Consider the following 25,602-nt stretch of genomic DNA (forward strand, 5'->3'; position numbering starts at 1 on the left):
TCCACAATGCCAAGAACTCTACCGTTAACCCTGTATTCCGCATTCATATTTGTCCTTCCAAAATGGACAACCTCACACTTTTCAGGGTTAAACTCCATCTGCCACTTCTCAGCCCAGCTCTGCATCCTATCTATGTCTCTTTGCAGCCGACAACAGCCCTCCTTACTATCCACAACTCCACCAATCTTCGTATCGTCTGCAAATTTACTGACCCACCCTTCAACTCCCTCATCCCAGTAGTGAGAGAGTGCTGCACTGTTGGGAGTAACAGTAGTGAGAGAGTGCTGCCCTGTTGGGAGTGACAGTAGTAAGGAGTGCTGCAATGTTTGGAGTGACAGTAGTGAGGGAGTGCTGCACTGTTGGGAGCGACAGTAGTAAGGAGTGCTGCAATGCTGGGAGTGACAGTAGTGAGGGAGTGCTGCTCTGTTGGGAGTGACAGAAGTCAGGAGTGCTGCAATGTTGGGAGTGACAGTAGTGAGGGAGTGCTGCAATGTTGGGAGTGACAGTAGTGAGGGAGTGCTGCTCTGTTGGGAGTGATGAAGTAAGGAGTGCTGCACTGTTGGGAGCGACAGTAGTGATAGAATGCTGCACTTGGGAGTGACAGTAGGTAGGGAGTGCTGCCCTGTTGGAGTAACAGTAGTGAGAGAGTGCTGCACTGTTGGGAGTGACAGTCGTGAGAGATTGCTGCACTGTTGGGAGCGACAGTAGTGAGGGAATGCTGCCCTGTTGGGAGTGACAGTATTGAGAGGGTGCTGCACTGTTGGGAGTCACAGTAGTGAGGGAATGCTGCACTGTTGAGAGTCACAGTAGTGAGGGAATGCTGCACTGTTGGGAGTGACAGTAGTGAGAGAGTGCTGCACTGTTGGGAGCGACAGTAGTGAGAGAGTGCTGCACTGTTGGGAGTGACAGTAGTGAGGCAGTGCTGCACTGTTGGGAGTGACAGTAATGAGGGAATGCAGCACTGTTGGGAGTGACAGTAGTGAGCGTGTGCTGCCCTCTTGGGAGTGACAGTAGTGAGAGAGTGCTGCCCTGTTGGGAGTGACAGTAGTGAGAGAGTGCTGCACTGTTGGGAGTGACAGTAGTGAGGGAGTGCAGCACTATTGGGAGTGACAGTAGTGAGAGAGTGCTGCCCTGTTGAAAGTGACAGTAGTGAGGGAGTGCTGCACTGTTGGGAGTGACAGTAGTGAGAGAGTGCTGCCCTTTTGGGTGTGACAGTAGTGAGGGAGTGCTGCACTGTTGGAGTGACAGTAGTGAGGGAGTGCTGCCCTGTTGGGAGTGGCAGTAGAGAGGAAGTGCTGCATGATGGAGTGACAGTAGGTAGGGAGTCCTGCACTGTTGGAGTGACAGTAGTGAGGGAGTGCTGCACTGTTGGAGTGACAGTAGTGAGGGAGTGCTGCCCTGTTGGGAGTGGCAGTAGAGAGGAAGTTCTGCATGATGGAGTGACAGTAGGTAGGGAGTGCTGCACTGTTGGAGTGACTATAGTGAGGGAGTGCTGCACTGTTTGGAGTGTCAGTAGTGAGGGAGTGCTGCCCTGTTGGGAGTGGCAGTAGAGAGGAAGTGCTGCATGATGGAGTGACAGTAGGTAGGGAGTGCTGCACTGTTGGAGTGACAGTAGTGAGGGAGTGCTGCACTGTTTGGAGTGACAGTAGTGAGGGAGTGCTGCCCTGTTGGAGTGACAGTAGTGAGGGAGTGCTGCACTGTTTGGAGTGACAGTAGTGAGGGAGTGCAGCACTATTGGGAGTGACAGTAGTGAGAGAGTGCTGCCCTGTTGAAAGTGACAGTAGTGAGGGAGTGCTGCACTGTTGGGAGTGACAGTAGTGAGAGAGTGCTGCCCTTTTGGGTGTGACAGTAGTGAGGGAGTGCTGCACTGTTGGGAGTGACAGTAGGTAGGGAGTGCTGCTCTGTTGGAGTGACAGTAGTGAGGGAGTGCTGCACTGTTAGGAGTGACAGTAGTGAGGGAGTGCTGCACTGTTGCATTCGCAGTAGTGAGGGAGTGCTACACTGTTGGAGTGACAGTAGTGAGGGAGTGCTGCACTGTTAGGAGTGACAGTAGTGAGAGAGTGCTGCCCTGTTGGGCGTGACAGTAGTGAGGGAGTGCTGCACTGTTTGGAGTGACAGTAGTGAGGGACTGCAGCACTATTGGGAGTGACAGTAGTGAGAGAGTGCTGCCCTGTTGAAAGTGACAGTAGTGAGGGAGTGCTGCACTGTTGGGAGTGACAGTAGTGAGAGAGTGCTGCCCTGTTGGGCGTGACAGTAGTGAGGGAGTGCTGCACTATTGGGAGTGACAGTAGGTAGGGAGTGCTGCTCTGTTGGAGTAACAGTAGTGAGGGAGTGCTGCACTGTTGGAGTGATAGTAGTGAGGGAGTGCTGCACTGTTGGGAATGACAGTAGTGAGGGAGTGCTGCACTGTTGGGAGTGACAGTAGTGAGAGAGTGTTGCCCTGTTGGGCGTGACAGTAGTGAGGGAGTGCTGCACTGTTGGGAGTGACAGTAGGTAGGGAGTGCTGCTCTGTTGGAGTAACAGTAGTGAGGGAGTGCTGCACTGTTGGAGTGACAGTAGTGAGGGAGGGCTGCACTGTTGGAGTGACTGTAGTGAGGGAGTGCTGCATTGTTGCATTGGCCCGAGTGAGGGAGTGCTGTACTGTTGGGAGTGACAGTGGTGAGGGAGTGCTGCACTGTTGCGTTGACAGTAGTGAGGGAGAGCTGCACTGTTGCAATGACCCTAGTGAGGGAGTGCTGCACTGTTGGGAGTGACAGTAGTGAGGGAGTGCTGTATTGTTGGGAGTGACAGTAGTGAAGGAGTGCTGAACTGTTGCATTGACAGTAGTGAGGGAGTGTTGCACTGTTGGGAGCGACAGTAGTGAGAGAGTGCTTCACTGTTAGGAGTGACAGTAGTGAGGGAGTGCTGCACTGTTGGGTGTGACAGTAGGTAGGGAGTGCTGCGATGTTGGGAGTGACAGTAGTGAGAGAGTGCTGCATTGTTGGGAGTGACAGTAGTGAGGGAGTGCTGAACTGTTGGGAGTGACAGTAGTGAGAGAGTGCTGCACTGTTGGGAGTGACAGTAGGTAGTGGGTGCTGCACTGTTGGGAGTGACAGTAGTGAGAGAGTGCTGCACTGTTGGGAGTAACAGTAGTGAGAGAGTGCTGCCCTGTTGGGAGTGACAATAGTAAGGAGTGCTGCAATGTTGGGAGTGACAGTAGTGAGGGAGTGCTGCACTGTTGGGAGCGACAGTAGTAAGGAGTGCTGCAATGCTGGGAGTGACAGTAGTGAGGGAGTGCTGCTCTGTTGGGAGTGACAGAAGTAAGGAGTGCTGCAATGTTGGGAGTGACAGTAGTGAGGGAGTGCTGCAATGTTGGGAGTGACAGTCGTGAGGGAGTGCTGCTCTGTTGGGAGTGATGAAGTAAGGAGTGCTGCACTGTTGGGAGCGACAGTAGTGATAGAATGCTGCACTTGGGAGTGACAGTAGGTAGGGAGTGCTGCCCTGTTGGAGTAACAGTAGTGAGAGAGTGCTGCACTGTTGGGAGTGACAGTCGTGAGAGATTGCTGCACTGTTGGGAGCGACAGTAGTGAGGGAATGCTGCACTGTTGGAGTGACAGTAGTGAGGGAGTGCTGCACTGTTTGGAGTGACAGTAGTGAGGGAGTGCTGCCCTGTTGGAGTGACAGTAGTGAGGGAGTGCTGCACTGTTGGGAGTGACAGTAGTGAGGGAATGCTGCCCTGTTGGGAGCGACAGTAGTGAGAGAGTGCTGCACTGTTGGGAGTGACAGAAGTGAGGGAGTGCTGCACTGTTGGGAGTGACAGTAGTGAGGGAATGCTGCACTGTTGGGAGTGACAGTAGTGAGGGAGTGCTGCCCTGTTGGGAGTGACAGTAGTGAGAGTGTGCTGCCCTGTTGGGAGTGACAGTAGTGAGAGAGTGCTGCACTGTGGGAGTGACAGTAGTGAGGGAATGCTGCACTGTTGGAGTAACAGTCGTGAGGGAGAGCTGCAATGTTGTGAGTGACAGTGGTGAGAGAGTGCTGCCCTGTTGGGAGTGACAGTAGTGAGGGAGTGCTGCAATGTTGGGAGTGACAGTAGGATTGGAAGTGCTGCTCTGTTGGGAGTGACAGTAGTGAGGGAGTGCTGCTCTGTTGGGAGTGACAGTAGTGAGGGAATGCTGCACTGTTGGAATAACAGTAGTGAGGGAGTGCTGCTCTGTTGGGAGTGACAATAGTGAGAGAGTGCAGCGCTGTTGGAAGTGACAGTAGGTAGTGGGTGCTGACCTGTTGGGAGTGACAGTAGTGAGGGAGTGCTGCAATGTTGGAGTGACAGTAGTGAGGAAGTGCTGCTCTGTTGGGTGTGACAGTATGTAGGAAGTGCTGCACTGTTGGGAGCGACAGTAGTGAGAGAGTGCTGCACTGTTGGGAGTGACAGTAGTGAGAGAGTGCTGCCCTGTTGGGAGCGACAGTAGTGAGAGAGTGCTGCTCTTGGGAGTGACAGTAGGTAGGGAGTGCTGCACTGTTGGAATAACAGTAGTGAGAGAGTGCTGCACTGTTGGGAGTGACAGAAGTGAGGGAGTGCTGCACTGTTGGGAGCGACAGTAGTGAGGGAATGCTGCCCTGTTGGGAGTGACAGTAGTGAGAGAGTGCTGCACTGTTGGGAGTCACTGTAGTGAGGGAATGCTGCACTGTTGGGAGTGACAGTAGTGAGGGAATGCTGCACTGTTGGGAGCGACAGTAGTGAGGGAATGCTGCACTGTTGGGAGCGACAGTAGTGAGAGAGTGCTGCACTGTTGGGAGTGACAGAAGTGAGAGAGTGCTGCACTGTTGGGAGTGACAGTAGTGAGAGAGTGTTGCTCTGTTGGGAGTGACAGTAGTGAGAGAGTGCTGCCCTGTTGGGAGTGACAATAGTGAGTGTGTGCTGCACTGCTGGGAGTGTCAGAAGTGAGAGAGTGCTGCACTGTTGGGAGTGACAGTAGTGAGGGAATGCTGCTCTGTTGGGAGTGACAGTAGGTAGGGAGTGCTGCTCTGTTGGGAGTGACAGTAGTGAGAGAGTGCTGCTCTGTTGGAAGTGACAGTGGTGAGGGAGTGCTGCACTGTTGGGAGTGACAGTAGTGAGGGCTTGCTGCTCTGTTGGACTGACAGTAGTGAGAGAGTGCTGCATTGTTGGGAGTGACAGTAGTGAGAGAGTGCTGCACTGTTGGAGTAACAGTAGTGAGAGAGTGCTGCACTGTTGGGAGTGACAGTCGTGAGAGAGTGCTGCACTGTTGGAGTAACTGCAGTGAGGGAGTGCTGCACTGTTGGAGTAACAGTAGTGAGGGAGTTCTGCACTGTTGGGAGTGACAGTAGTGAGAGAGTGTTGCTCTGTTGGGAGTGACAGTAGTGAGAGAGTGCTGCCCTGTTGGGAGTGACAATAGTGAGGGTGTGCTGCACTGCTGGGAGTGTCAGAAGTGAGAGAGTGCTGCACTGTTGGGAGTGACAGTAGTGAGAGAGTGCTGCCCTGTTGGGAGTGACAGTAGTGAGGGAGTGCTGCACTGTTGGGAGTGACAGTAGTGAGTGAATGCTGCACCGATGGGAGTGACAATAGTGAGAGAGTGCTCCACTGTTGGGAGTGACAGTAGTGAGGGAATGCTGCACTGTTGGGAGTGACAGTAGTGAGGGAGTGCTGATCTGTTGGAGTAACAGTAGTGAGAGAGTGCTGCACTATTGGGAGTGACAGTAGTGAGAGAGTGCTGCACTGTTGGGAGTGACAGTATTAAGGAGTGCTGCACTGTTGGGAGTGACAGTAGTGAGGGAGTGCTGCACTTTTGGGAGTGACAGTAGTGAGAGTGTGCTGCACTGTTGGGAGTGACAGTAGTGAGGGAGTGCTGCCCTGTTGGGAGTGACGGTAGTGATAGTGTGCTGCACTGTTGGGAGTGACAGTAGTGAGGGAGTGCTGCCCTGTTGGGAGTGACAATAGTGAGGGAGTGCTGCACTGTTGAGAGTGACAGTAGTGAGGGAATGCTGCACTGTTGGAGTGATGGTAGTGAGTGCGTGATGCACTGTTGGGGGTGACAGTAGTGAGGGAGTGCTGCACTGTTGGGAGTGACAGTAGTAGAGGGAGTGGTGCACTGTTGGAGTGATAGTAGTGTGGGCGTGATGCACTGTTGGGAGTGACAGTAGTGAAGGATTGCTTGCTGTTCTGGATACCACCGTTTGGAGCAGACATTAATGTGCCGTCCCATCTGCCATCACCTGTGGAGGTAAAACTCTGCCTGGTACTATTTAGCACAAGAGATCCCTGGGACCAATATTTGTCACTCTCCCAACTCCACTCAAAGGGGACAGTTTGAACATTAGAATGTTGCTGTGTATCGAGGTCTTGTGGGGCAGTGGGTAGTGTCCCTAACTCTAAACCAGAATCTCCACCCCAGGACTTGATAACCAAAGCAGGCAGTGTCATAATATACACCAGTATATCATGGTGCAGACACACACAGTGATGGACACACAGTGGGACCAATCAACATACACAACACCGCAGCCAATCACCAGTGAGAGCACACGCACTATAAAGACAGGGGACATCAGAGTTCCCGCTCATTCGAGTAGCAGCTAGCTAGGAGGACAGAGCTCACAGCCTGTAACACAGACATTCACCATGTACTGAGTGCATCAACTGGTTAGGACAAGGCAAAGGTCTTTAGTTAAAGCTGGTATTGTATTTACTCACAGTTCAAGTATGTTTAAATTGTTAACCTTTTAATAAAATAGTGTTGCACTACTTCAAGTGTTGGTGACCTGTATGTGATCCAGAACACCCAACACATCAGGCGGGTTCATAATGTGGCCAAACAGATTGAGCAACAAATCCTTCTAATCCCACAAGGCAGGTGGTAAGAGTGGGAGAGGCTCGTGGTCAGCCATACTTGCTGTGGAGTTGTGCCTCTGAAGTCAATAGCTTCTGGCCACACGCTCGCAACTCGTTCCAGGTAAAAACCCGCTATGGAATCAAACCAAACTGTGTACTGTGCCCTACGAGGTACGGGAAGGGAAACAGCAACCCTGCTGTGTATGGGATCTTTCCATGCCCAAACTGGCTACTATTGGTTTCCTACTTTACACCTTTGGCTGTACTTCAAATGTATTTTCTTTTGGGCTGTAAATTGCTGAGGTTATGAACGGCGCTAGTGAAGCATGCTTTCATTGCAGGCTTCTCCCAGATAATAACCACTCAGTGAGTGCCCTGAAAATCACTAGGACGCCTGGTTGTGACGGAAATGGGAAAGAGATAACGATAATTTGATCACGTCTAATGGTTTCTACCGTCAGATTGCCCACAGCCATTCACTGTCAGAGTTCATTTTCTTTGGGTAGGTGAGGCCAGAGCTGACCCTAGACAGGTCGGAGAGCTGGCGAGCGCCACAACCTTCAAGAGGGAGAGAGGCAGAAAACTAGGAAGCGAAAGGCTACATTTCACTGGAGTTGGAACGTTCCAGAAACAGCAACAATAATTGCTGAACTTGTCAAATCCGAAAACCGGGAGATTCCATGCCAGGAATATCCCAGAATGGCTGACTGAAATTAATGCAATATTGTCTCGGACAAGTTAGTGAGATGAGACCGAAGGTTTGGAGGCTGGTTTCTTTCAATCCTGAGGGGAGCTCACTGGAGGCTGCAGCATTGTCTGACAGATTAAGGGCCCCTGTCACTTCTGTGACATAGACAGCAGATTGAGAACGGGGGATATTCTAATGCAGAAGTTAATTGTAAACTTGTTCAATCTGCAGCAAGCGAAATAGGGAGTTGCAGTAACGATACAAAGTGCATAATGATTTCAAACTAATTATACAACTGGCAAATGATACTGTAAAAACCGTATTACAGACACAATCCTACAATGAAAAGATTACAGGAGAATATAAGAGGCCCTGAGACTGCTGGGAGAACAAACACTGTCAATGACAAGACAACTCAGAAAGGCAACTCCAGCAAACAGAATATTGAATAACGAAGCTGAACAGTGAGGAATAAAAGTCTCAGACACCAGGGGCACAATCAGGAATTCGGGAACATGCCAACTACCAGCCCCTGACATTTTACACGCATTGAAAATAATGGACAAAAAACTAAGGACTTTAATTTCTAGTCACTGTTCCCTGGAGTGCGCGTGAAGGGAATTTTACCTTGTCGGTGAGGGGAGTTACGGGGCAGATTCCGCTGCTGAGTTCACCCTCTCCCATCACATTCAGCAAGGAGACACTCACACTGGGCAGCAATGGGGTGAAAGACAATGGGAAGAGTGGCCAGTGTAAAGAAGATGAGCATCTTCAGCTCTGCCGGTCGAGGGAGGCCCGACACACAGTCCCACGGTAGCACAGTGGTTAGCACTGTTGCTTCACAGCGCCAGGGTCCCAGGTTCGATTCCCAGCTTGGGTCACTGTCTGTGCGGAGTCTGCAAGTTCTCCCCGTGTGTGCATGAGTTTCCTCCGGGTGCTCCGGTTTCCTCTCACAAGTCCCGAAAGACGTGTTGTTAGGTAATTTGGACATTCTGAATTCTCCCTCAGTGTACCCAAATAGGCGCCGGAAAGTGGCGACTCGGGGATTTTCACAGTAACTTCATTGCAGTGTTAATGTAAGCCTACTTGTGACAATAATAAATATTATTATTAACTTCCTCAGGGTGGCAATCTTCGGACGATTGCCCCTCTCGACGGACTCAATCACATTGGGATTCCAAAGCCCCTGTCTCGCCCAACCTTCCTCTCTCAGGCTGAGTGAGATATGAGCAGCGATTGCTGTAGAGTAACGGGCACAGAGAGGTAAGAAACACCCCCTTTTTACGGCACTAGCAGCCATAAAGGAGGTGTTAAAAAGGGACAATTAAAACGTAAATGGTTCAGACAAAGGTGGGAGGAGAGAGAGGGTCGGGCCAGACTGGAGGGGGGGAATCTGGTCGGGCTGGAATGGGAGGGGGCGGGTCAGGGGGTGCAAGGGTGTCGGGCTAGAGGGCGGTTAGGGGCGGGGGGGTGTCAGGAGTGATGTGAGGGTCCCCTGGAGGGTCGCGCGTGCTGGGGGGTGTTCCGTGCGAGGCTGGGTCTGGGTGTTTAAATAGTTACTCTGGAGTTAGAAGAGATTTTTTTTCCCTCTAACTCTTTCAGAGTAATTACCAGGGTAAAACTGGCAGGACCAACTGAAGTTAGTGATTTGAGTTGCTTCTGACAGATGGTTCCCAACCCAGTGCAATTGTCCAGAGGAAGTTAAGGCTTCAGGGTAATTGCAAAGTAAACCCTTACTTGGGAGCTTCCTGAGCAATGGTGGGCCACCTTTAGCCTGGGGGACACATGTGGCACATCTGGGTTCTGACTATGGCCCACGAGACACTTTGGTGACCATTGCCCACTTGCAGGGTTGCCACATTCAGCTGCTTTCCATCCATGTCATTTTGTTCCTACCGGAGTGACTGACGGATTCACACGTAGTGAGGGCAAGTGAAGTAAAGTCCATGCTGATTGCTCACAACACTAACTGTGAAAGACGTGCGCTCCCTCTGCAGCCAAACTATAAATATTTATTTTGTTTTTCCCATTTGATGTTGATGAAAGTGTAATTAATATATAAATGATTCAGCATTTTCTATAACTTAATATGAAATATTTGGCAGGTATTATATGTATTTAATCTTATTCATAGAATCAATAGTGCAGAAGGAGGCCATTCAGCCCATCGAGTCTGCACCGGCCCTTGGAAAGAGCACCCCACTTAAGCCCACACCTCCACCCATCCCCAAAACCCAGTAACCCCACTCAACCGTTTTGGACAGTAAGGGCAATTTAGCATGGCCAATCCACCTAACCTGCATATCTTTGGACTGTGGGAGGAAACCGGAGCACACAGAGGAAACCCACGCAGACACGGAGAGAAAGTGCAAACTCCACACAGACAGTTATCCAAGCCGGGAATCGAACCTGGGATCCTGGAGCTGTGAAGCAACTGTACTAACCACTGCGCTACCATGCTGCCCTGGAGTCATGGGGTCATTGTTAGTGAACAAGCCTGATTTAAATCTTGCAGCCCACTGAAATGCCACTCGTGGTCCATTCACTAGCCTAGGTTGCCCATCACTGTCCTGATGTGGGATATCAGACTGGGATATCGGGTGGGAGGAGTGGGGTATCAGAGTGGTAAGAGTGGGATATTGGACTGGGATATCAGATTGGGAGAGTGGGATACTGGACTGGTGGAGCAGAATATCAGACTGAGGGAGTGGAATATCAGACTGGGATATAGAGTGGGGGAATGGGAAGTCAGAGTGGAATATCAGACAGGAGGAGATGGATATCGGACTGTGGAATCAGACTGGGGGAGTGGGATAATGGACTTCAATATGGACTGGGGAGTGGGATAACAAAATTGGGAGAGTGGAGTATCGGGCTGGCAGGAATAGGATATCAGACTGGGGAGAATGAGATATTGGACAAAATTATGAGGGGCAGAGACAGAGTGGATAGTCAGAGGCTTTTCCCTAGGGTAGAGGGGTCAATTACTGGGGGCATAGGTTTAAGGTGAGAGGGGCAAGGTTTAGAGTAGATGTACGAGGCAAGTTTTTTCACAGAGGGTAGTGGGTGCCTGGAACTCGCTACCGGAGGAGGTGGTGGAAACAGGGACGATAGTGACATTTAAGGGGCATCTTGACAAATAGATGAATAGGATGGGAATAGAGGGGTACGGACCCAGGAAGTGTAGAAGATTGTAGATTAGTCGGGCAGCATGGTCGGCACGGGCTTGGAGGGCCGAAGGGCCTGTTCTTGTGCTGTACATTTCTTTGTTCTTTGTTCTTTGTTGAGAGTGGGATATTAGACTGGGGGAGTGGGATATCGGTCTGGGGGAATGAGATATTAGACTTGGGGAGAGGGGTATTGGACTGAGAGAGTGTGAAATCCGAATGGCAGTGAGGAATCTCAGACTAGGATATCGGGTGGGGGGAGTGGGATATCAAATGGAGAGAGTGGGATTTCAGATTGGTGGAATGGGATTTCGGACTGGTGGAGAGAGTGGAATATCAGTCTGGGGGAAAGTGATAACGGATTGGGAGTCAGACGGGGGAGTGGAATAATGGTCTGAAATATGGGACTAGGGAATGGGATAACAAAATGGGGGTATGGGATATTGGACTAGGGGAGTGGGATATCAGATTGGGAGAGTGGGATATCACACTGGGAAGTAGGATATCGGGTTGGGGGAGTGGTACATTGGGAGTGGTACATTGGACTGGGGGAGTGTGATATCAGAATGGGGAAGTGGAATATGGGAGTGGGGGATTGGGTTACTGAGGAGGGTGTGTCATGTGAGAAATGGGTGTTTATAAATGGGTGTGTATATAAATATCTGTAGTGAGAGTACCTTTAAGAAATGGGTGTTTACTACTGCAGTGATGTCAGAGAGTGGGTGGAGCTGGGCTGTCTGTCAGCTTTTTATTTTATTTTTAGGCTGTTTGCTGCAGGGTGTGGTTTAGTTTCATTTTCAGTGTTGGAGCTGAAGCCAGACAGAGCAGGTGTACTGTTGATCTCTCTGCCATGAAAAGACTACCTCTTGATCGTTTGGTGAATTCAAAATTATAAATGTTCTCAGTAGTGAATGTAAACCTAATGTGCTTCTGTTAAAAGGTGTTTCTTTTGTCTTCTGGATGTTGTTTGGGAAGTTATCAAGGATTACTTAGTGTTGTATTCTTTGGGGGTTGTATTTGAATTGATGGTTGCTAAGATGTCCACTGTATGTTTTAAAAAGGTTAATTTGAGTTCAGAGAATAAACATTGTTTTGCTTTAAAAAATACTTTTCCATTTCTGCTGTGCCAAACCTGTAGAGTGGGCTGTGTGCTCCCCATGCCACAATCTATTAAAAGTTGTGGGTCAGGTGAACTCCATGATACACTTTGGTGTTCTCTAAACCCTGGCCCATAACAGGTGGGATAACTGATGGGGGTGGATAATGGACTTGGGGGAATGGGATATCGGACTTGGGATAGTGGGATATTAGACTTGGGAGAGTGGGGTATTGGACAGGGGGAGTGGGATATCAGATTGCACGGAGAGAGATATCTGACTGGGGAAGAGGGATATCCGAATAGGGGAGTGGGATATCTGACCAGGGGTGAGAGATCTCTGACTGGGGGTTGAGGGATATTGGACTGGGAGAGTGGGATATCCGACTGTGGGTATGGGATATCAGACTGGAAGTTTGGATGGGGGTGTGGGATATCAGAGTGGAGAGAATAGGATATCAGACTGGTGGAGCGGATTATCGGACTGGGGGAGCGGACTATCAGACTGGGATATCCGGTGGGAAAAATTGAGATAGCAGAGTGAAGAAAGTGGGATATCAGGTTGGGGGAGTGGGATATCGGGCTGGTGGAGTGGAATGTCGGATTTGTTGAGCACAATATCGGACTAGGGGAGTGGGACACCAGACTGGGGGAGTGGCATACCAGACTGGGGGAGAGGGATACCAGACTGGGGAAGTGGGATATCCGACTGGGGAGAGGGATATCCGATCGGAGGGGATGAGGGATATTGGACTGAGGGAGTGGGATATCCGACTGTGGGTGTGGGATATCAGATGGGGATTTGGGGTGGGGGTGTGGGTTATCAGAGTGGAGAGAATGGGATATCAGTCTGGGGAGAGGATCATCGGAATAAGTGAGAGGGATATCGGACAGGGGGAAGTTGGATAGCAGACTGCAGGGAGAGGGATATCGCCTGGTGGAGTGGGATGTCTAACTGGGGGTATGGTATATTAAACTAGGATATTGGATGGGCGAGTGGGTTATCTGAGTGGAGAGAGTGGGATGTTGGACTGGGGAAGATAAATTTTAGACTGCGAGAGTGGGATAATGGAGTGGGGGAGCAGGAGGTTGGACTGGGAGAGCGGGAAATCAGACTGGGGAAGTATGATATTGGACTGGTAGAGTGGGATAGAAGACTGGTGGAGTGATATATAGAACCGATGGAGTGGGATATCGCCTGGGGGAATTGGATATCACCTGGGAGAGTGGGATATCGGAATGGGGGAGTGGAATATCGTACAGGGGAGTAAGAAACTGGACAGGGGAAATGGGAAATAATGCTTGGTTATCAGACAGGGGACTGGGGTATCAGACTGGGGGAGTAGGATATCGGAGTGGGAGAATGGAATATCGGATTAGGGGAGTGGGATATCAGACTGGGGGAGTGGGAGAGTAGGATATCGGATTGGGGGAGTGGGTTATTGGACTGGAGGAGTGGGATATCGGACTGGGAAGGTGGGATATCAGACTTGGAAATTGGATTGGGGAGTGGGATATTTTACGGGAGGCAGTGGCCTCGTGGTATTGTCGCTGGACTAGTAATCCAGTGATCCAGAGTAGTCCTCTGGGGACTGAGGTTCAAATCCAACCACGGCAGATGGTGAAATTGAATTGTTTAAAAAAATCTGAAATTAAGGTTGGAATTCTCTGGCTGTTCGCTGGCAGCGGGATTCTCTGGTCCTGCAGGCAGCGCATCCCCAGCCCGTGGGTTTCTCGGTGGAGCGGGGTGGCTACAATGAGAATTCCCATCACCGAGAACACGTAGCTGGGAGGCTGGAGAATCCCATTCTAAAGTCTAATGATGAATAGGGACCCATTGCCAATTATCATAGAAACCCACCTGGTTCACTAATCCCTTCCATCCTCACCTCGCCTGGCCTATATTTAACTCTAGATTCAGAGAAATGTTTTTGATTCTTAACAGCTCCCTCAGGGCGAGACCCATGTTCCATAAAGAAAACTTGGAAATCGGAATGGGGGAGTGGAATATCGAATTGGGAAATGGGATCTCTGACTGGGGGGAATGGGTTCAGAATGGGGGAGTGGAATATTAGAGTGGAATATTGATTGGGGGGCATGGGATATCACACTTGGTTATCAGACAGGAGAGTGGGCTATCGGATTGGAATATCGATTGGGGGAGTGGGATACCGAAGTGAAATATCGGATTGGGGCAGTGGGGTATCAGAGTGGAATAGTGGTCTGGGGGAATGGGATATTGCACTTGGTTATCGGTCAGGAGAGAGGAATATCGGAATGGGGGAAGTGGGATATCAGAATGGGGGGTTTGGGATCGGAGTGGGATAGTGGGATATCGGAATGAAATATTAATTGGAGTGTACGATCTTGCACTTGGTTATCAAACAGGGGCCTGGGATATCGGAATGGGGAACTGCGATATTGGACTGGGTGAGTGGGATGACAGACGGGAATGGATGGTATCATAGAATATAGAATTTACAGTGCAGAAGGAGATCATTCAGCCCATCGAGTCTGCACCAGGCCTTGGAAAGAGCACCCTACCCAAGCCCACACCATCACTCTTTTCCCGTAACCCAGGAACCCCACCCAACCTTTTTGGACACTAAGGGCAATTTAGCATGGCCAATCCACCTAACCTGTTAGGGGCTGTTTAGCACAGGGCTAAATCGCTGGTTTTGAAAGCAGACTAAGGCAGGCCAGCAGCACGGTTCAATTCCCGTAACAGCCTCCCCGAACAGGCACCAGAATGTGGCGACTAGGGGCTTTTCACAGTCCTTCATTGAAGCCTACTTGTGACAATAAGCGATTTTCATTTCATTTTCATTTTCGTTTCATTTCATTCACCTGCACATCTTTGCACTGTGGGAGGAAACCGGAGCACCCGGAGGAAACCCACGCAGACACGGGGAGAACGTGCAGACTCCGCACAGGCAGTGACCCAAGCCAGGAATCGAACCTGGGACCCTGGAGCTGTGGAGCAACTGTGCTATCCACAATGCTACCGTGCTGCCCCCACTATGCTACCGGATGGTTTTGAGCTTATTGAGTGTTGTTGGAGCTGCACTCATCCAGGCAAGTGGGGAGTATTCCATCACACTCCTCACTTGGGCCTTGTAGATAAGATGGTGGACAGACTTTGGGCATCAGGAAGTAGGATACTCACGGCAGGATTCCTAGCCTCTGACCTGTTTTATCGCCACAGTATTCATATGACTCGTCCAGTTCAGTTTCTGGTCAATAGTAAGCCCAGGATGTTGATTCTGGTAGGAGGAGGGTGATTTTCAGCGATGGTAATGCCAGAGAATCTCTTGTTGGAGATGGTCATTGACTGGCACTTATGTGGTGCGAATGTTACTTACCACATGTCAGCCCAAGGCTGGATATTACCCATCTCTTGCTGCTTGTGGACATTTTAATAAGGTCACAAGGTGTCCACACCAAGTAAGGTAATCGAGCTTAGGTTTGTTTACAATTACAACTCCCGCTAAATCCCTACTGTGTCTCTCCTCAGTGGGTGCCTAACCGGCCTTAGCGGGGGAGCTCGTACTCCACGGGAACCATGGGCATGATAACCATTCCCACCCCCTAAGCCACATGAGGGACATTTCATTCCTCCCTCCCAAAGTCCAAAGACACACTCGACGGTCGATGAGGAGGAGAAGGAGGAGCAAGTGGAGGACGTCGGACCCTCTTCGGCTCCGGTAAATATCGAGCCCCCGAAGTGCCGGATCAGGCAGCGTATACATCGAAGGGGAACGTCGGCTGTGGCAGGAACTCACTCCATTGGGCAATGGAGTGGGAGGATCCAAGATTCTTTCAAGGAACCTCAAGAAGGATCAACCTCTACAAGTGAATATGATCCAAATGCCGTCACATCAGTTGCCCTCAGACCTGAACTTGGTAAGAGACTGGTCCCGTTTGAAGGAGGTTGCCGTCGAACCGGGAAACGACCTTACAACTCCTAATTACAGTACATCTTCGTGCCAATGTCTGGGAGGAGCAAACTAAGTTGGGTATGGAGCCAAGACTCGTGAGCACCTCCGTGGGAGCTACCCCAGTTACATGTGCAGAGTGGGACTGTACAAGAACAAAAATGTGCCAGCCTGGTGTACATCGAGCCTGAAGACTGATTCTTTAGCCCCCATTTAACCACCTGGCCCTCTGTGCCAAGCCAGTTGATGCTGGATGGTATGGGGCAGTGTGGATATGCCGAATCCCGTTGCCCTTCATGAAAGCAGCAAATTCTTCACTCGTGAAAGAGGCCCTGGTCTGGTCTCTGTTACGAGCCCCTCCGGGATTCCATGGGTCGAAATAAAAATGCGCAATCACTCGACGGTCGCCCGGGAGGTGATCGTCACCGTCCTATGGAATTCCAGCCACTTGGAGTGGGCGTTCACCAGGACTAGGAATATCGAGCCCAGGAATGGACCGGCGAAACCGGTGCGTACGCGAGCCCAAGGGCGCCCGGCCATTCCCAAGGCTGGAGCGGTGCCACCACGGAGAGTTTCTGGTGCTCTTGGCAGATGGAGCACTGCTGGGCCAACGCCTCTATATCCATGCCCAAACCCAAGCACCAGACATAACGTCTCGCCAACATCTTCATTTTGGACACTCCAGGGTGTCTGTCGTGAAGGTCCATTCACACAATTTCATGGCCCTTCGCCAGAACAATCCTCATTCCCTATAGTTGGATAACGTCTTCTACGGTCAGCTCTGAGAACATTGAGGAGAAAGCCTTCAACTCGCCTGGTAGCCGTCGATGCCGGCTACCATTTGACACCAGATGCCACACCTGGCCAGAACGGGGTTTGTTTACATCCAGTCACGGATACATGATGCAGTGATGCAAGGAGTCCATAAAATTCAGGACAGTGACCACCTCGTCTGCCATGGGGGGGGGGGGGGGGGGGGGAGTTTGCGGACTATGTCTGCAGAGGAAGAAGGCGCAATGCATCGGCATGTGCCATCTGGGTCCTGTGCAGTGCTCAAAGGAGTACTCATAAGCAGCCAACAACAAAGCCCAGCGATGAATCCTTGCAGAAGCAATTAGTGGAATTTGCCTTGTCTTCACGGAAGAGACCCAGCATTGGGTTGAGATCCGTGATGATAAAGAAACAGCAGCCATAGACGTACTGATGAAATCTCTTCACTCCAAATTCGACCGCCAGATCTTCTTTTTCTATCTGAATGCACCTACCCTCAGCAACAGCCAGCAACTGGGAGGCAAAGGTGATCAGCCGTTCACAGCTATCGCTCCTCCAGTGAGACAGGACTGCCCCAATGCCATATAGCGATGCATCACGTGATGACAATAAGGGAAAGGTGAACCAATTGGTGCCCATCAACTATCGGAATAAGCGTGTCCGCACAATATTCAGTCGCACTCCAGTCTAAGTGGTCAAACGAGCTGCCGTGTCAGCCAAAGTCAAAGTATGCACACCCCATTGAATAAGATCAAAGGTGTTCTGCACCACCACAGAAATGGCAGCTCATGTATCCAATTCCATCTGGAGGATATGGCCATTTACCTGTATTGGAACTTGAATGGGTCCACACAGGGTACTGCCAAACAGTTTAACTGCACCTCAGCCCATCTTCTGCCTCTCCAGTGTCATCCAGATGTAAAGCCCAGCCCGGGGCTGACGCCTACCTTGATCGGAGTGCCTGAAACACTGGCCCTCCTGCTGCCTGTGGTTACAACCAGAACAGTACGAAGTCTTACAACACCAGGTTAAAGTCCAACAGGTTTGTTTCGATGTCACTAGCTTTCGGAGCGCTGCTCCTTCCTCAGATGAAGCATGATCACTTGAGGAAGGAGCAGCGCTCCGAAAGCTAGTGACATCGAAACAAACCTGGTGGACTTTAACCTGGTGTTGTAAGACTTCGTACTGTGCTCACCCCAGTCCAACGCCGGCATCTCCACATCACACAACCAGAACGGCACTCACATGTCGCACATGGGCCGGAATCCCCTGCATCTGGATCTGGGGACGTCCCATGTCTCGACGGCCAGTCCATCGTCCAGAGGCCCGAGTCACTGTAGCAGTCTTCTGGCCATGGGGAACCACGAGACTGGTGATGGCCCAAAACGTTCACCTCTCCCCCTTGTATTTCTTGACCGCCGCATTCCGCGCTCTCCCAAGACAAAGAGATCTGTAACGCTTGTTGAAAAGTCAGGGAGGTTTGACCCAAAAGCTTATTTTGCGTCTCCATATTATTTATACCGCAGACCAAATGATCATGGAGCATGTCAGATAAAGCAATTCCATACTCACAAAACCGGACTATCTTCCTTAGCTATGATATGAACTCGGTGATGGACTCACCGGGGACCTCTCCGCTGTATTAAAATGATACCTTTCAATGATCACTGACGGGGTCAGTTTAAAACGTTGCACCACAAATGCCATAAGTTGCTCAAATGAGTGCGCATCTTGGCGCCGCCTAGTACATACGTCTCCTGATCATTCCGAACGTGTGCGCCCGCAAGCCGTCAACAGTATGACCATCTGGCAATTGATTTCTGTGAAGTTGTTGGTCTGGAAGAAGTAACGCATCCTTTCTGCGTACTGATTCCAGTCTTCAACACTGGCATCAAATACATCCAATCGCCTAAACAGACGCATGGCAAAATAATTGGTTCCAAGCTGGGTCTAGAAAATCAGGGAGGTGGCTCAGCCGAGTAGGTTGTAATGTCGATGGCAAACCGGTTTACTCCTCGTCGACAGATTAATAAGGACAACGGAAGTCGACACCAAGTAAAGAAATCAAACTTAGGTTTATTTACAATTACATTATATACAATTCTCGGTAGATCCCTACAGGGTCTCTCCTCGGTTGGTGCCTTACTGGCTTACTTTTTATACGTAGTTGAGTGGAGTTTCCCCCATCCCTCAGTGGGGAAGCTTGTAATCCGCGAGACCCACGGGATAGATAACCCTTAGGTCCCATGCGAGATATTACTGACATGGACTGCTTCGGTATCTGAGGAGTTCTGAATGTTGTTGAACATTGTGCAATCATCAGAGACTAACATCTGTGATGCTGGGGACCTCCAGAGGAGGTCGCGATGGATCATCCACTCTGGACTTCTGGCTGAAGGTTGTTGTGAATGCTTCAGCCTTATCTTTAGCACTGAGGTGCTGGGCTTCTCCAGCATTGAGGAGAAGGGTATTTGTGGAGGTGGAGGCTTCTCTCCAGAGTGGACTATCAGACTGGTGCAATGGGCTTTCGGACCAAAGGAATGGGATATGGGACTGGAGGAGTGGGATATCAGACTGGGAGAGTGGGATATCGAACTGGGAGTTCGGCATATCGGACTGAGGGAGTGGGATATCAGATTTAGAGAGTGGTATATTGGATTGCGAGAGTGTTATCTCAGACTGAGGGAGTGTGATATTGGGTTGGCAGAATGGGACACCAGACTGACATTTAACCATTATCCCGACATGGGCCGGGATTCTTATATTAGGGGTGGGGCTGTGAGACTAGGGGTGGGGCTGTGGGAATAGGGGCAGGGCTGTGAGAGTAGGGGGTGGGGCTGTGAGATTGGGGTGGGGCTGTGAGATTAGAGGTGGGTCTGTGAGATTAGGGGTGGGGCTGTGAGATTAGGGTGGGACTGTGAGATTAGGGGTGGAGCTGTGAGATTAGGATGGGGCAGTGAGAATAGGGGTGGGGCTCTAAGATTAGGGGTGGGGCTGTGAGATTAGGGGCGGGGCTCTGAGATTAGGGGTGAGGCTGTGAGATTAGGATGGGGCTGTTAGATTAGGGTGGGGCTGTGAGATTATGGGCAGGGCTGAGAGTTTAGGGGTGGGGCTGTGAAATTAGGGGTGAGGCTGTGAGATTGGAGTGGGGCTGTGAGATTGGGGTGGGGCTTTGAGATTAAAGGCAGGGCAGAGAGATTACGGGTGGGGCTGTGAGATTGGCGTGGGGCAGTGAGATTAGAGGTGGGGCTGCCAGACTCGGGGCGGGGCTGTGAGATTGGGGTGGGGCTGTGAAATTGGGTGGGGCTGTGAGATTTAGGGTGGAGCTGTGAGACTATGGGTGGGGCTGTGAGATTAGGGGTGGGGCTGTGAGATTAGGGGTGGGGCTGTGAGATTAGGGGTGGGGCTGTGAGATTAGGGGTGGGGCTGTGAGATTGGGATGGGGCTGTTAGATTGGGGTGGGGCTGTGAGATTAGGGGTGGGGCTGTGAGAGTAGGGGTGTGGCTGTGAGATTGGGGTGGGGCTGTGAGGTTAGGGGTGGGGCTTTGAGATTAGGGGTGGGGCTGTGAGATTAGGGGTGGGGCTGTGAGACTAGGAGTGGGGCTGTGAGATTAGGGGTGGGGCTGTGAGATTGTGGTGGGTCTGTGAGATAGGGGTGGAGCTGTGAGGTTAGGGGTGGGGCTGTGAGATTAGGGGTGGGGCTGTGAGATTAGGGGTGTGGCTGTGAGATTGAGGTGGGGCTGTGAGATTAGGGGTGGGGCTGTGAGATTAGGGGTGGGGCTGTGAGATTAGGGGTGGGGCTGTGAGATTGGGATGGGGCTGTTAGATTGGGGTGGGGCTGTGAGATTAGGGGTGGGGCTGTGAGAGTAGGGGTGTGGCTGTGAGATTGGGGTGGGGTTGTGAGGTTAGGGGTGGGGCTTTGAGATTAGGGGTGGGGCTGTGAGATTAGGGGTGGGGCTGTGAGACTAGGAGTGGGGCTGTGAGATTAGGGGTGGGGCTGTGAGATTGTGGTGGGTCTGTGAGATAGGGGTGGAGCTGTGAGGTTAGGGGTGGGGCTGTGAGATTAGGGGTGGGGCTGTGAGATTAGGGGTGTGGCTGTGAGATTGAGGTGAGGCTGTGAGATTAGGGGTGGGGCTGTGAGATTAGGGGTGGGGCTGTGAGATTAGGGGTGGGGCTGTGAGATTGTGGTGGGGCTGTGAGATAGGGATGGAGCTGTGAGATTAGGGGTGGGGCTATGAGTCTATGGTTGGGGGCTGGGAGATTAGGGGTGGAGTTTGAGATAAGGGGTGGGGCTGTGATCCTAGGGTCGGGCTGTGAGATAAGGGGTGGGGCTGTGAGATTGGGGTGGGGCTCTGAGATTAGGGGTGGGGCTGTGAGATTGGGGGTGGGGCTGTGAGATTAGGGTCGGGCTGTGAGAATAGAGGTGGGGCTCTGAGATTAGGGTGGGGCTGTGAGATTAGGGGTGGGGCTTTGAGATTAAAGGCGGGGCTGTGAGATTATGGGTGGATCTGTGAGATTAGGATGGGGCCGTGAGATTAGGGGTGCGGCTATGAGATTAGGGGTGGGGATGTGAGAATAGGGGTGGGGCAGTGAGATTAGGGGTGGGGCTGAGATTAAGGGTGGGGTTCTGATATTAGAGGTGGGGCTCTGAGATTAGGGTGGGGCTGTGAGATTAGGGGTGGGGCTTTGAGATTAAAGGCGGGGCTATGTGATTATGGTTGGATCTGTGAGATTAGGATGGGGCCGTGAGATTAGGGGTGTGGCTATGAGATTAGGGGTGGGGATGTGAGAATAGGGGTGGGGCAGTGAGATTAGGGGTGGGGCTGAGATTAAGGGTGGGGTTCTGATATTAGAGTTGGGGTTGTGAGATTAGGGGTGGGGCTGTGAGATTAAGGGTGGGGTTCCGATATGAGAGGTGGGGCTGTGGGATATGGGGTGGGGCTGTGAGATGAAAGGCAGGGCTGCGAGATTAGGGATGGGGCTGTGAGATTAGGGGTGGGGCTGTGAGATTAGGTGTGGGGCTGGGCGATTTGGGGTGGGGCTGGGAGTTTAGGGGTGGGACAGTGGGATTAAAGACAGGGCTGTGAGATTTGGGGTGGGGCTCTGAGATTAAAGGCGGGTCTGTGAGATTAGGGGTGGGGCTGTGAGATTAAAGGTGGCGTTCTGACATTAGAGGTGAGGCTGTGAGATTAGGGTGGGTCTGTGAGATTAGTAGTGGGGCTGTGAGATTAAAGGCGGGGCTCTGAGATTAGAGGTGGGGCTGTCAGATTAGGGCAGGGCTGTGAGATTAGGGGTGGGGCTGTGAGATTAAAGGCGGGGTTCTGATATTAGAGGTGGGGCTCTGAGATTAAAGGCGGGTCTGTGAGATTTGGGGTGGGGCTGTGAGATTAAAGGTGGCGTTCTGACATTAGAGGTGGGGCTGTGAGATTAGGAGTGGGGCTGTGATATTAAAGGCGGGGCTCTGAGATTAGAGGTGGGGCTGTCAGATTAGGGCAGGGCTGTGAGATTAGGGTGGGGCTGTGAGATTAGGGTGGGGCTGTGAGATTAAAGGTGGGGCTCTGAGATTAGAGGTGGGGCTGTCAGATTAGGGCAGGGCTGTGAGATTAGGGGTGGGGCTGTGAGATTAAAGGCGGGGTTCTGATATTAGAGGTGGGGCTGTGAGATTAGGGGTGGGGCTGGGAGATGAAAGGCGGGGCTGCGAGATTAGGGGTGGGGCTGGGAGATTAGGGGTGGGGCTGTGAGATTAAAGTTGGGGTTCTGATACTAGAGGTGGGGCTGTGAGATTAGGGGTGGGGCTCTGAGATTAGGGTGTGGCTGTGATATTAAGGGAAGGGCTGTGATATTAGCATTGCGTCTGTGAGATTAAAGGCGGGGCTGTGAGATTAGGGGTGGGGCTGTGAGATTAGGGATGGGCAGTGAGATTAAAGGCGGGGCTGTTAGATTAGGGGTGGGGCAGTGAGATTAGGGGTGGGGCTGTGAGATTAGGGATGGGGCTGTGATATTAGAGGTGGGGCTGTGAGATTAGGGTTGGGCTGTGAGATTAGGGGTGGGGCTGTGAGATTAAAGGTGGGGCTGTGAGATTAGGGGTGGGGCTGTGAGATTAGGGGTGGGGCTGCGATTAAAGGCGGGGCTGTGAGATTAGGTGTGGGGCTGTGAGATTAGGGGTGGGGCTGCGATTAAAGACAGGGCTCTGAGATTAGGGGTGGGGCTGTGCAATTAGGGGTGGGGCTGTGAGATTAGGGATGGGCAGTGAGATTAAAGGCGGGGCTGTGAGATTAGGGGTGGGGCTGTGAGATTAGGGGCGGGGCTTTGAGATTTGGGTGGTGCTTTGAGATTAGGGGCGGGGCTGTGAGATTAGGGGTGGGGCTGTGAGATTAGGGGTGGGGCTGTGATATTAGGGGTGGGGCTGTGAGATTAGGTTGGGGCTGTGAGATTAGTGTGGGGCTGTGAGATTAGGGTGGGGCTGTGAGATTAAAGGTGGGGCTGTGATATTAGGGTGGGGCTGTGAGATTAGTGTGGGGCTGTGAGATTAGGGTGGGGCTGTGAGATTAAAGGTGGGGCTGTGATATTAGGGTGGGGCTGTGAGATTAAAGGTGGGGCTCTGAGATTAGGGTGGGGCTGTGAGATTAAAGGTGGGGCTGCGAGATTAGGGGTGGGGCTGTGAGATTGGGGTGGCGCTGTGAGATTAGGGATGGGGCTGTGATATTAGAGGTGGGGCTGTGAGATTAGGGATGGGGCTATGAGATTAGGGTGGAGCTGTGAGATTAAAGGCGGGGCTGTGAGATTAGGGCTGGGGCTGTGAGATTAGGGTGGGGCTGTGAGATTAAAGGCGGGGTTGTGAGATTAGGGTGGGGCTGTGAGATTAAAGGCGGGGCTCTGAGATTAGGGTGGGGCTGTGAGATTAGGGATGGGGCTGTGAGGTTATAGGCGGGATTCTGATATTGGAGGAGGGGCTGTGATGTATCCAAGGTGAGCGAGTTGACACTTTGAAAGTTGCGAAGTGATTTTAAGTGCTCGCCAGGCGGTGTTTGTGCGCTGCCTGTGCCCATGGGGTGATTCGTGTGGGTGAAACATCCCGGGAAATTCCGGCACCGGGTCAGTTTCAGGAGCTGTGTGATATTGGCATGAGCCAGAGGAGGCGGTGACACTGGGACCTGCAGCTTTAGAAAGCGATGACCAAGATTGTTGGGGCGGCAGATTAAGGTTTGATATTGTTTAAAACACTAGTCACATGCTCTCTGGGACCATGTCTCCAGACAAAGCGGCTCTTGTGGTGCCCAGCGCCTGAGCACGATTAAACCTGAGCCGCTCTCCTGGCACAAGGGACGGTACAGAGTACACGGTAAGTATTTTAATATTGTCCCGTCGCTCTAATATTGAATGGAAAAGACTGTGACTGAATGACTATTTGGAATCATGTGAAAATGTTCATTACTTTGGTGAGTCGAGGTGGATCGCTGATGTTTGCGAATGAATCGGCTGTGAGGACAGAGCTTGCTTGGTGAAATCTCTGAGCTGAAGTCTGTGGGCTTCATACGTGGAAGAACTGCATCATTTAATAAACCTCCTGAAGAGAGGAGGTATACGGGATTGGAAAGGTAATTTGTGGTTGAATTTTTAAAATAACTTTGATATTAGGAGCGACTCTATATTTTTTAATCGGTTATCTATCTGTAACCTATTCCAGTATGGGATAGTATAAACTGAAGGAGAAAGGCACCAAGTCCGTTTTATAGAGACCAAATTTGTTGCTGGACATTAAATTCCGGGCTTTTCCTAACCCGGCGGTGTGGTTCAGCAGGGTGGCTAAAATAGTCCTCCACTCGGGCCGGATTCCTGTTCCCTCTCCATGATAAAGAACAGGTACTTTTTTACCTCATGGATATTTCTTTCCCAAATGGTGAATTCCCTTGCCACAATAAGCTCCTTTACACTGTCACCATCAAACACTCCCAGGACAGATTCAGCACGGGGTTAGATACAGAGTAAAGCTCCCGCTACACTGCCCCATCAAACACAACCATGCCAGGTATAGCACAGGGTACGATATCGAGTAAAATTCCCTCTACACTGCCCCCATCAAACACTCATAGGACAGGTACAGTACATGGCTAGTTACAGAGTAAAGCTCCTCGACACTATCCCCATCAAACACTCCCAAGGTTGGTACATCACTGGGCACAATATAGAGTAAAGTCCCTTCTACACTGTCCCCATCAAACACTCTCAGGACAGGTACAGCACAGGGCTAGATACAGAGTAAAGCTCCGTCTTCACTGCCCCCATCAAACACTCCCAGGACAGGTACAGCACAGGGTCAGATACAGAGTAAAGCTCCCTCCACACTGCCCCCATCAAACACTCTCAGGACATGTACAGCACGGGGTCAGATACAGAGTAAAGCTCCGTCTACACTGCCCCATCAAACACTGCCAGGACAGGTACAGCGCAGGGTCAAATACAGAGGGAAAACTCCCTATACATTGTCCCCATCAAACACTCACAGGAAAGGAACAGCATGGGGTTAGATACAGAATAAAGCTCCCTGTACACTGTCCCCATCAAACACTCCCAGGACAGGTACAGCATGGGGTTAGATACAGAGTAAAGCTCCCTCTACCCTGTCCCCATCAATCACTCCCAGGACAGGTACAGCATGGGGTCAGATACAGAGTAAAGCTCCGTCTACACTGCCCCATCAAACACTCACAGGACAGGAACAGCACGGGTTAGATACAGAATAAAGCTCCGTCTACACTGTCCCCATCAAACACTCACAGGACAGGTACAGCACAGTGTTAGATACAGAATAAAGCTCCGTCTACACTGTCACCATCAAACACTCACAGGACAGGTACAGCACAGGGTTACATACAGAGTAAAGCTCCCTCTACACTGTCCCCATCAAACACTCCCAGGGCAGGCACAGCATGGGGTTAGATACAGAGTAAAGCTCCCTCTTCACTGTCCCTATCAAACACTATCAGAACAGGTACAGCACACGGTTAGATACAGAATAAAGCTCCCTCTCCACTGTCCCCATCAAACACTCCCAGGACAGGTACAGCATGGGGTCAGATACAGAATAAAGCCATCACCAGTAAGAATGGTGGTGATGTGGA

At 51.2% G+C, this 25,602-nt stretch overlaps 1 protein-coding gene across 7 annotated transcripts in view; it reads left to right on the top strand.

Annotated features, from left to right (window-relative positions):
• Positions 1-23,489: 23,489 nt before the first annotated feature.
• Positions 23,490-25,602, top strand: part of slc16a4 (solute carrier family 16 member 4) — a 167,540-nt gene continuing 165,427 nt past the window's right edge. For 5 of the 7 annotated variants that reach the window (XM_072480234.1, XM_072480230.1, XM_072480235.1 and 2 more), the window contains exon 1: positions 23,692-23,822. The gene's annotated coding sequence lies outside the window, so the exon portion shown is untranslated. The other 2 variants (XM_072480233.1, XM_072480232.1) reach the window with 2 other exon arrangements.

This window comes from Scyliorhinus torazame, chromosome 17, assembly GCF_047496885.1.
Source record: "Scyliorhinus torazame isolate Kashiwa2021f chromosome 17, sScyTor2.1, whole genome shotgun sequence".
Lineage (NCBI taxonomy): Eukaryota > Metazoa > Chordata > Chondrichthyes > Carcharhiniformes > Scyliorhinidae > Scyliorhinus > Scyliorhinus torazame.